Below are 9,659 nucleotides of genomic sequence, written 5' to 3'. Positions count from 1 at the left end.
ATTTGGAGCCATGATTCCTTCGTTGGGAGTTGTGTTGAATTCCATCAAAATAAGAAAGTTGTCTACTATAGTGGATAACATGTTGACAAAGTTTTCAGGTGCTATAATCCTGATAGATGCTGAACCTGCAGCGGAAAGAGCTATGACTCTTCAAAACAGGCTTGCTTTAGACATTCTTTTAGCAAAGGATGGCGGCGTTTGCAAAATGCTTGGTGCACGACACTGTTGTACGTATATTCCTGACAATAGTGTGAAAATTAAAACTATGCTTGCTAATCTAACAAAAGAGAGTGCAGATTTGAAGGAACTGAAAGAACCAGGAGTGTGGGAGAAGGTTGGAAAAGGACTTGCTTCAGTGGGACATTGGATTGGGGGAATTTGGAATGGAATATTACTGAAAATAATACAAGGAATATTAATAGTACTAATTTGCATATTTGGAATTTGGGGAATAAAAAGGGGAATAATAATGATTATGGAAAGAATTAGAAGAAGGAAGGAAGAGAAAATAATGAAGAGAATGGCAGAAGAATACAAAGCGAAAACTAGGGGAACTAAAAGGAAAAGAGAACTGACAGAATTTTAATGGAATAAAATTTGTGGGCATGATTTGGTGTGATGACAAGTAGTCATCAGAGGAGGGATTGATGAAGCAGAAAATGAAGGTTTTACATTTATTAGCGCATAAACGTAGTGTGAAATAATCATGTGTGACTTTAACCGAACTAATAAAGATTGTACGGGGACAAAATGTGCCCTCAGAGTAGTTTGCCAACATTTATAAGCGTGCTTTATATAACGTGGTGTATTAGAATTGCACTAATCCGACATAATCGTAAACGTGTGCTATGATTTGCTTGTTTGAAATGTTTTAGCTTAGCATTACTTTAGTGCAGGCTTCGGCCTAGTTGCCTGGTCTCACGGTTTAGATGCTCGTATTTTTCCAATGTGCTATTAAACGTGTATTTCTGCTTGAAGCTGTACTTTTCCACTGAGATCGTTCACATGCTTATCTTAAGGTTTCGTGCCAGCCTGGCATATTTTCTCTTTACTCCAAGGTCGATCTGCAGGTGCGGACAATGGAAGCTCTGAAAGTGAGTTAATTGGTATAAAATGTTGCAACTTACGTACCCGTCTCCAAGGATAATGTATGCTTAAGTAAAAGCTTGAGAACTGTTGTTTTTGATTGGATAATTTGAAGCTAACCTATGAACCCTCCAATGGAAGACCCTACTGGATTTGAACTATTGTCTAATTAAACCAGGTGCACGAGAAGAAGGTAGCCATTTGCCATTTGCCATTGCAGCCATTACAGCCATTATTGGACATCGCCCATACCCGCCATTTTGCAGGACATTGCAGCTATTATGGCCCACTTTGCTGCGACGCCATTTTGAAAGAGACTTTGATGCTTTCTCTAATCGAGAGAAAGAGACTTTAATGATTCTTGCCCTAGAGACTTTAACTTTGATCCCTTGCATTAAGTAGTAGTTTTACCTTGCCGCCGTGAGGCAATTGCCCCATCCACCCCTGCCCCTTTGCCCCGTCCCATGCCGATCGAAACGGTACCCATGCTGACCGAAGAACGGTACCTGTGAGACGAAGACTTCCTTGAATGCTGATCGTAATTGGTAAATATGAAGGGAAATTGTACAATTGCATTGTGTTTCCTTTAGGTAACCAACTGCTGATTTTGATAAGAGCCCTAGTTAGGAGTTTTCTAAATTAATGTTGCTAAATTGTTTTTGCATGAAGTCCCACATGCCGATGCTAATTTGAGGTTAGACGAGGATTCCATATGTCGCACAATGCAATTTGAGATCTTGTTATGCTGACTAAATGTATGCGATTAGTTCATTACAGATTATCGTATTAGTGATTTGCATTGCTATTATCGAATGCCTTGTGATTCAAATGCTACATAGATTACACTTGTTTCGCCGTCATGGACAGCTATTAATGTTCATATATGTTTATCATTTGGTGTTGAGACACATTTATATCGTGCTAGCTTTGTTAATATAGGGAAATAAAATTCACTAACTTTGAATAAACTGGTGTGGTTATTCCTGGCTGAAAGGTCAGGGTTCGCCGAAATGTATTCTGGATTAATTGTTGTGTTATGTCGATCAAGGTATTGCTTATGTTCGTTATTGATTACTGATTTGATTAAAATTAACCGATATAGAGTACGGAGAGTCCCACTTAGTCAAAAGATTCATCGGCCTAAAGAGCGTCCGAATACAGGTAAATTATTAGTACGGACCGCTCTATCACTGTCACGTTGATAGGTGAATGACCCTGCTTCATCCGCACGCGAAGAGGTTGCTGGGGAGAATGAGGACATGTATTCCACCTACGGGTTGTTTTTAAATTATTGATGGGTGGGCACCAGACCTGCTCCCTTTTTAGGGCTACAACGTCCATTTTTAGTTCCATAAAGATCACAGACATTGATGATGTGACACTAATGAGGGATAGTGCCCGGTCGGGGGTGGGGCAGATGGTGTTTCAGATCAGCTGAGAAGGCAACAGGGTTTATGGAGCAGGAGCAGGAGCAGGTGCAGTGTCCGAGCTCCCCGCCAGGGGGCGTCTACTTTTCGGGGGGGGGGGAGGGATTAGAATTCACTCACCCTTCCCTGGTTGTGTGTTCACTATGAGGCCGTGTGACAGGTTCTGTTTGTCCTCTTTGGCCGCTCAGAGATCTGAAAAGTGAAGTCTCCTCTGTGGTGGGGACACACGTGTACACATAGGAGGTACTGGAGGTGGTGGCAATGGTGGAAAAGACGTCATTCTAGTGCAGGAAGAGGTCAGGCACCTGTGAGGCTGGTGACACCGAGAGGTGATGCTGGAGTCAGCTGGTGACTGAGGTCTGAAGAGCCAGACACCGAACGAGCCCTGGTGAGAAGGGGTCGGAGTGCATAGACTGACTGAGGTCTGACCGGTCAGACACCGAGGGGGCCGTGGAGAGAAGGGATCAGGGTGAAGGGATTGAGTGAGGTCTGACGGGTCAGACACCTAAGGGAACCTAGTGAGAAGGGTCGGTGTGGAGGGACTGACTGAGGTCTGACGGGTCAGACACCGAAGAGGCACTGGTGAGAAGGGACTGAGTGAAGTCTGACGGGTCAGACACCGAAGGGGCCCTGGAGAGAAGGGGGCAATGTGGAGGTTACCGAGTGAGGTCTCTGAGGGGCCCAAGCAGGGGAGGAGGGGCGGAGGTTAGGTCAGGGGCAGTTTCTCCTGCTCGGATGTGGTTGATCTTCGGGAAGATTCGGAGCATCGATGGAGTTGCCGCTTAAAATGTCAGCTCAGTCTCTGGTCTTCAGTGCTGGGAGGAGGCAGCGGCCCCCGGTGAGGCTTCTGTCAGTGTAAGGGAGGGGGTGAGAGACCTATAAACAAGTAAACTCTCCCCATGCTGCAGACACCTCTAGATTTGTGTGGCTGAAAAGAACAAGTCAGAAATGCACCTACAGCAGCCGAAATAGCTCAGTTGGGAGAGCGTTAGACTGAAGATCTAAAGGTCCCTGGTTCGATCCCGGGTTTCGGCAGATGGCTTCCTGTGTTTATTTTTTTTAACATTTATTACAATAGTTACTAAATAAACTTTAAATCCTCTTACACTTGGTAAAATAAACGTTGCTTTAACACTATCAGTCTTTTTTCTTCCATGTTCCCCCTTCTTTCTTCCTTCACCCCTTTAAAAAATATACTTACAGGGAGAGTAAGTGCGCTCCTCGGATAGGGTGACCATGCCTCCCGGATTTGCAGGGACAGTCCCGATTTTTCACCAGTTGTCCCGTCAAATTTGTCTTTTGTCCCGATATTTGGGAGAGGTCGAATGAAAACATTGAAAGGCATTTTTATGATGTTCTAAAGCTGTGCTAATTAGCAGCTGTCATTTTCAGCAATTTAATCATCAGGTATGATGCTGGTTCAAAAAATTGCATTCGATTTCCTTTCATAGTGCCTCTTTTGTGTTCATATGTTGGTGAGAGGTGTAATTCCGCGGCGCTACGTTATTGTAAAATTGCAGTCCTTCTTCTATTTTTGTAAAATGTCACGGTCTTTGGTTCTCAAGACTTGGTCACCAAAATCTAGGAGTAACGCGTCGGCAGGTCCGAAGAAGTGCAGTCCGACCTTACTCACTGAGTGTTACTCATATACTCTAGAGGCCCGTGTGTGACTTGTACGATCCGGAAACACACTTTTACACCTTCATCTACATTTTTGACTTTGGGCTACTGTTTCCGTTACTTTGTGCGCCTTTCACTACCTGGAGAGGGAGCAGGAAGGGAGGGGACAGGGCGCAACATGTACCAAAGAAAAAAGAAGAGTGCAGAGAAAACAAGCATCTGCAATGCAACCGGGCTCGCGTTTGCTCGCGTTAGAACTATAAGCATTCCTAACTGGACTTTTCTTGTGACATAAATTGAAAATGTAAAGTAAAACCGTTGCCATAAGCAAACCGATTCAAAGCGCCATGGCTGCTATGAGTGTGAAGAAGAGACACAAAAGGAAAAAGAAGTTCGCTCGCAGTCAAACATATCAGCGAACATGCAATTATCCATGGAACAGGGTCGATGGCCAAGGCGGTAACAAAACCGCCCCAAGGCGGTACAAACCTAAACCATTGATGGTATAATCAAAAGATTTTTGAAAGGCAAGCCCACGAACGAGTGAAAGTGATGGGCGTGAGGTGGGCGTGGTTAAAAGCCCACATAGATGCCAACACATCAGAAAAGCAGCGTTTGCGCGCTCAACCTGAAGAGGGGAAAGAAAAGAGTTTGTGTGATGTGGGAAAGAGTGTATGCGCCACTTCATGGGGGCACCCAGGATGTACACTCAGCTCTACTATACTGATTGCCCTCGCCTCTTTATACCACACCATGGATCATTGGCTCTAGAGTCCTGCGTCTCCCCATTCCCTAGAGGGGTGTGATGTTGCAACACTATGCATAGATGGGATTACTCTGGTCAGTACCCCAGATGCCCAATATTTATTTATTTATCCTGTACAGTTAATTAAAACCATTACCTGTACGTTCAAACACATAAAAAGAAAGCAATACCATTTTAAATACAGTCAAATTAAGCTGAGTCTGGTTATATCAGGGTCAGTGGAGTGAGCTCTACCCCTGGAATAAATAGAATCAGTTAGAATAGATACTGGAATCTACAGAATGCATCTTCGAAGGCAATCCCCTTGTCTTTTACCCCCTGAAGAGCTTAAATCGTAGTACCTATTCAGCCAGTAAAAAATGCTTATCATACTATGCAAACCTCATGCATTAAAATGCGTGCCTTGCAGCTGTTCTAATGCCTACCACACACAAACTACGCTCTTTGGACCAACTCTCAAGCTATAATTGGATTATTCAATGGCCTGGTGCTTGAAATATTATTTCCTAGCAAACTCTTCCAACAGGCTATAACGTCCTTATCACAAATCTCCCCCAAAACGCGTGGTACACACTCAGCCTATAGGTGATGGACCTCCTCAGAGGTGTACCAACTTCGGCAAAACTCATAAGTTAACACTTTACCCATGCTTACGTCAGAACATGGGATGCATGTTTAGAAAACCTTTAAGCTATCAAATAAAAAGATGAATACACATAATCAATAAAACGCCAGTGGTAAACGTAAGAACGCTCATAGAGAGTTGGACAACAAAGTGGAGAGCAAAGACTGAGATATGTTGGAGAAATGTAAAACTTTAGCAGCAATAAGTAGGTGCAAGCAGCGCCCCAAGAAAAGAAAAAGCGCCTTGGCGTCTTTGGTCTGCCTGGTTTAAGCTGCTTTGAAGCAGTTATTATGGGCTGAAGTAGTGGCTTGGTCATGGTGGTCAGGGCTGGTCTTTAAGAATTTGCAGCCTCTAAACTCTTTTCCATATTATTAATGTATTTGTCACATTTCGCCAATTTCGCCGGCTCTGTGATGATGAACACCAAGTTTGTGGCGATAAAACGTGGTTTTAGTAGTCTGCGGCGTGGTGTAATAAGAGCAGTTAAAAGATTCATATTTGTAGTTGCAGCGTGGGCAATTTTCAATTTCCCTGAGAGATCACCTTTTCTGATTTAATTCTTTGATTTGTAGGCCCATTGAACTGGCAAAACGGATTTGTTTTAGGCAGCCTTAATGGAAGGCACTTGACCAACATTATTGGGGTCTAAGGGAATCCCGTTGAGCACTAACATACCACCTCCTCACTGCTTGCAAAACTCTCAGATTTTTAAGCTTGTCCATGTCACTTGCCTTGGATAGCATTCTGAATGGTTTTGTCAAGGCACGTTTGAACATGGCACACAAGAGCTGTGGGCCGTTTAACACCTCTTGGTCAATTCGAAGGGTGTCGATTGAAAGTTGTAGGCATTGTGACCATGGATTCCCACTTTTGCTCAAGATGGGCCGGAAGGCTGCTTTCATTGTATCAGCAGGCGCCTTAAATATTCTGTGATAGTAATGTCCAAAGGCGGCCATACTCACCCAAGGTTTGGTCCACCAGTCCAAATTCCAGCCTCATCAGGCTCCTCCGGAGAACCAGAGGAAAGTTGAAGACTCTTTTGTAAGCCTTAACTTGATATTTGTCCAGGGTTCGTATTAACTGACCCGGGTAGGCTTCTTGGCCGTAGGTAATCGCTGGCAACAGAGTGCCTGCCAGAATCCGTCTTGTTGGGCCAGTAAATGGGCTTTCCAGAGAGTCGTTCAGTTTGCTCACACTATAATGGTTGCCTCTGCTTTTAAAGTGACATGTCTAAATTGCTTTTTATGCCCTCCTTTAGTGGTGAACCACACACCCAGGTAGTTGTAAGAGTCGGCATTTTCAATTTGTAACACCCCAGGCTCCACCTGTAGTTTAGTTTTTTGAACTGGGTAAAGAATGTTGGTCTTGGAACCATTCACTGCCATTTTGTTAGCCATATTATAGTTGTGCAGTGCATTCAGGGCTCTCTAGAGGCTGATGTTTGAATGGTCTAGGAGGATGATATAATCAACATATTGCAGTATCGGTGTCTTGGTTCTGCCGATCTTCGGAGGGATAAGGTTGACATGTTTCAACACGGCGCCCATGTCGGCCGTATACAGATTAAATACAAGGGGTGCAAGCATGCCGCCTTGCTTGAGGCCATTGTCAGTATGATCTTCCTAGAGACTGTCATAGGTGTTAACTTGACTCTGCCCAGGTGGCAGTGTATATAGATGTATTGGCTAGAAGAAGGGTGTTCGGGATGCCCCATCCTCTGAGCTTTTTCCATAGACTGTTCCTGTCTACCCGGTCAAAGGCTGAAGAGTAATCCGCAAAACAGGCACAGAGTGGACGTTGCTTCTTACTTTTCAAATCAAGATGTCAAGTCTTGCTACGGAATCCAAGATTTTGTCTGGGGTAATCACATAATCGAGGGCGCTTAGTCCCTTAAAGGATTTTTGGAAATTAAATGGAGGCGACATGTTTTCAGTTATATGCTGAATGGAGATCAGGCTATGGGCTTGAAAAAGAGTAAAGAGCAAACTGTTAGTTTTGAGAGAGCGTAGCAAATATATATCCTATATTAACATAAATGTTTATGAATTAATGTGTGATATTGCCGCATAAAACTGTATTAGTAATTTTGCTTAAACATGTACCTGAAATGTGACCACGGGGAGTGGCCGCCAATATATACGTAGACTAATAACGATGACTAAAACGTTTATATTATGTTCAAATAAGTTTGTACAAATGATTGCGTTATTGAATCTGTGCTAAAATCCTTACAGGCCTTAAATTAGCATGAACTGGAGCTTAGCTGCTTGGCTCTCATATTAAATGTATTTTTCTATCTTGCAGTGTGCTGACTCACAAAAGGACATGACCCCGTATATATTTTTTTTCTCTTCAAACTAGAAGACGAATGTAACCATGTTAGATCTGTTCCCATAGCTTTTCCTTGCTTGCAGAATAAATGTTAAAATTAAAATGAAAGTGTAGATTAATGTAATGTAATGTACAAGGTCATTCAAACCGGTGAAGACAATGAGGTTACTGCCCAAAAGATGTGCAAAGAATTACAGAAAGATGAAATCATACTGGAAGTGCCACCTCTGAAGACGTCAATTATGGAGACCAATCAAAGACTTGTAAAATAATGTGGGGTGAAGAGTTAGATGACTTAATGTGTTTTCTGACAGGTTAAAGATAGTGGGGTATAACAAATGTCCAATAAAATCTTGGGGGAATGTACAATGGAAAAGGGATAAAAACCCATGTCACGAGGAGTCATGGGGAATTCGGTAGGGAATGCTATTGATTTTATCCAGAAACTTTGTCACTCTGCTTGGTGACTTGTTGCTCTATTTAAAACCATCCTCGCCCTTAGATTTGACCATGTTACACTTTACCTCCTTATGAGGGAAGTGCCCTTTTGCCCCAGAGCTGAGTTCTGATTGATGGCGAATTGACTGATGTCCTGAAGACGAAGACTGAACCTGTGCGCTGACCTAAACTTTGGAGGGTAATTATGACAATGCAATTGTGATTTGTCTATTTGCTTTTCCTTTCTAGGTACCAACTGCTTACTTTTAACAGAGACCTTAGTTAGATATTTTCCAAATTAGTGTTCTAAATTGTTTTGCATGAAGTCCAACATGCGAATGCTAATCAGTGGTTAGGACAAGGGTTCACCAAAACTGACGCAAATAGACAAACGACCAAGACTATGTTTTGTTGAACTGACGCGTTATTGACACTCTGCTAAACTTGATCTATGTTCACGCCGTGTTATGTTCTGATGTATGTGATTCTTGCTTTAATGAAATCTTACCAAAGTTGCCATATCGTCACTATGCTATTATGTTTCTTGGTGTTGAGATTAACACATCTGCTTTTAGATTGTAATTAAAAGGGCATAAAACTTATAACATTCTACTAAACTGGTGTGGTTATTCATGGCTGCAATGTCATGGTAGATTCTTGAATTGATTAATGACTTTGACTAAAGTGAAGTGTATTGTCGTGATCAATATTGATGACATTATTGACGTATTGATTGACATATTGATTAGCTATCTCGTCCTAAGGTGTCTCTCAACTGGGTCAAAAGATTCATTGGCCTAAAACGAGTCCTGATGTGTAATAAATTATCATAAAGGGACGCGTTAACAGTTCCACATCCCATTGTCGAGCTTGTCAGGTCAGTACCAGAGATCGCTGGTTAAAATGGACGCAAATCAGTGCTTAATTTGTGCTTGTTGTTTCTGATGCTGAGCACCGCCACTTATTTTTGAGGGCCGGGGCTTATTCTTCTGCCTCAAGCATTTTCTGCTAGGAAAAGACACATATAGGAAAGACGGAAGAAGGAAAAACGAAAAAGCGTCATAAAGGGAGAAAGTAGAAAGCTGCAGGATGAGCTGAAGGGGCAGGGGGTGACCGTAAATGGATTAAAGAGGCCAAAGATGGCTTCAGGATTATGCTGCCTCAGTATTTACTGCTGGCAGGTTTAATTACAGCAGCCGCGTGTTTAACCGCTTTGGTGCGGGCGTCGGCCACTGGCCGACGCCCACACACCCTCCCTGGTGCGGGTCACGATCAGTGGGCGACACCAGGAAGGGCATTAATAAATCCTCGGGTGCGTTGCACCCGAGGATTTTTTTTTTTTTTTTTTTACTTCCCTGGGGAGACA

At 43.0% G+C, this 9,659-nt stretch overlaps 1 non-coding gene across 1 annotated transcript; it reads left to right on the top strand.

Moving 5' to 3' along the window:
* The first annotated feature begins 3,475 nt into the window (after positions 1 to 3,475).
* TRNAF-GAA (transfer RNA phenylalanine (anticodon GAA)) lies at positions 3,476 to 3,548 on the top strand. Its single transcript has one exon. It is a non-coding gene; the product is annotated as a tRNA-Phe (tRNA).
* The last annotated feature ends 6,111 nt before the right edge of the window (positions 3,549 to 9,659 follow it).

This window comes from Pleurodeles waltl, chromosome 4_2 (assembly GCF_031143425.1).
Source record: "Pleurodeles waltl isolate 20211129_DDA chromosome 4_2, aPleWal1.hap1.20221129, whole genome shotgun sequence".
Classification (NCBI taxonomy): Eukaryota; Metazoa; Chordata; class Amphibia; order Caudata; family Salamandridae; genus Pleurodeles; species Pleurodeles waltl.
The sequence above is the reverse complement of the archived record's forward strand: the minus strand, read 5'-3'. Positions and strand labels throughout refer to the sequence as shown.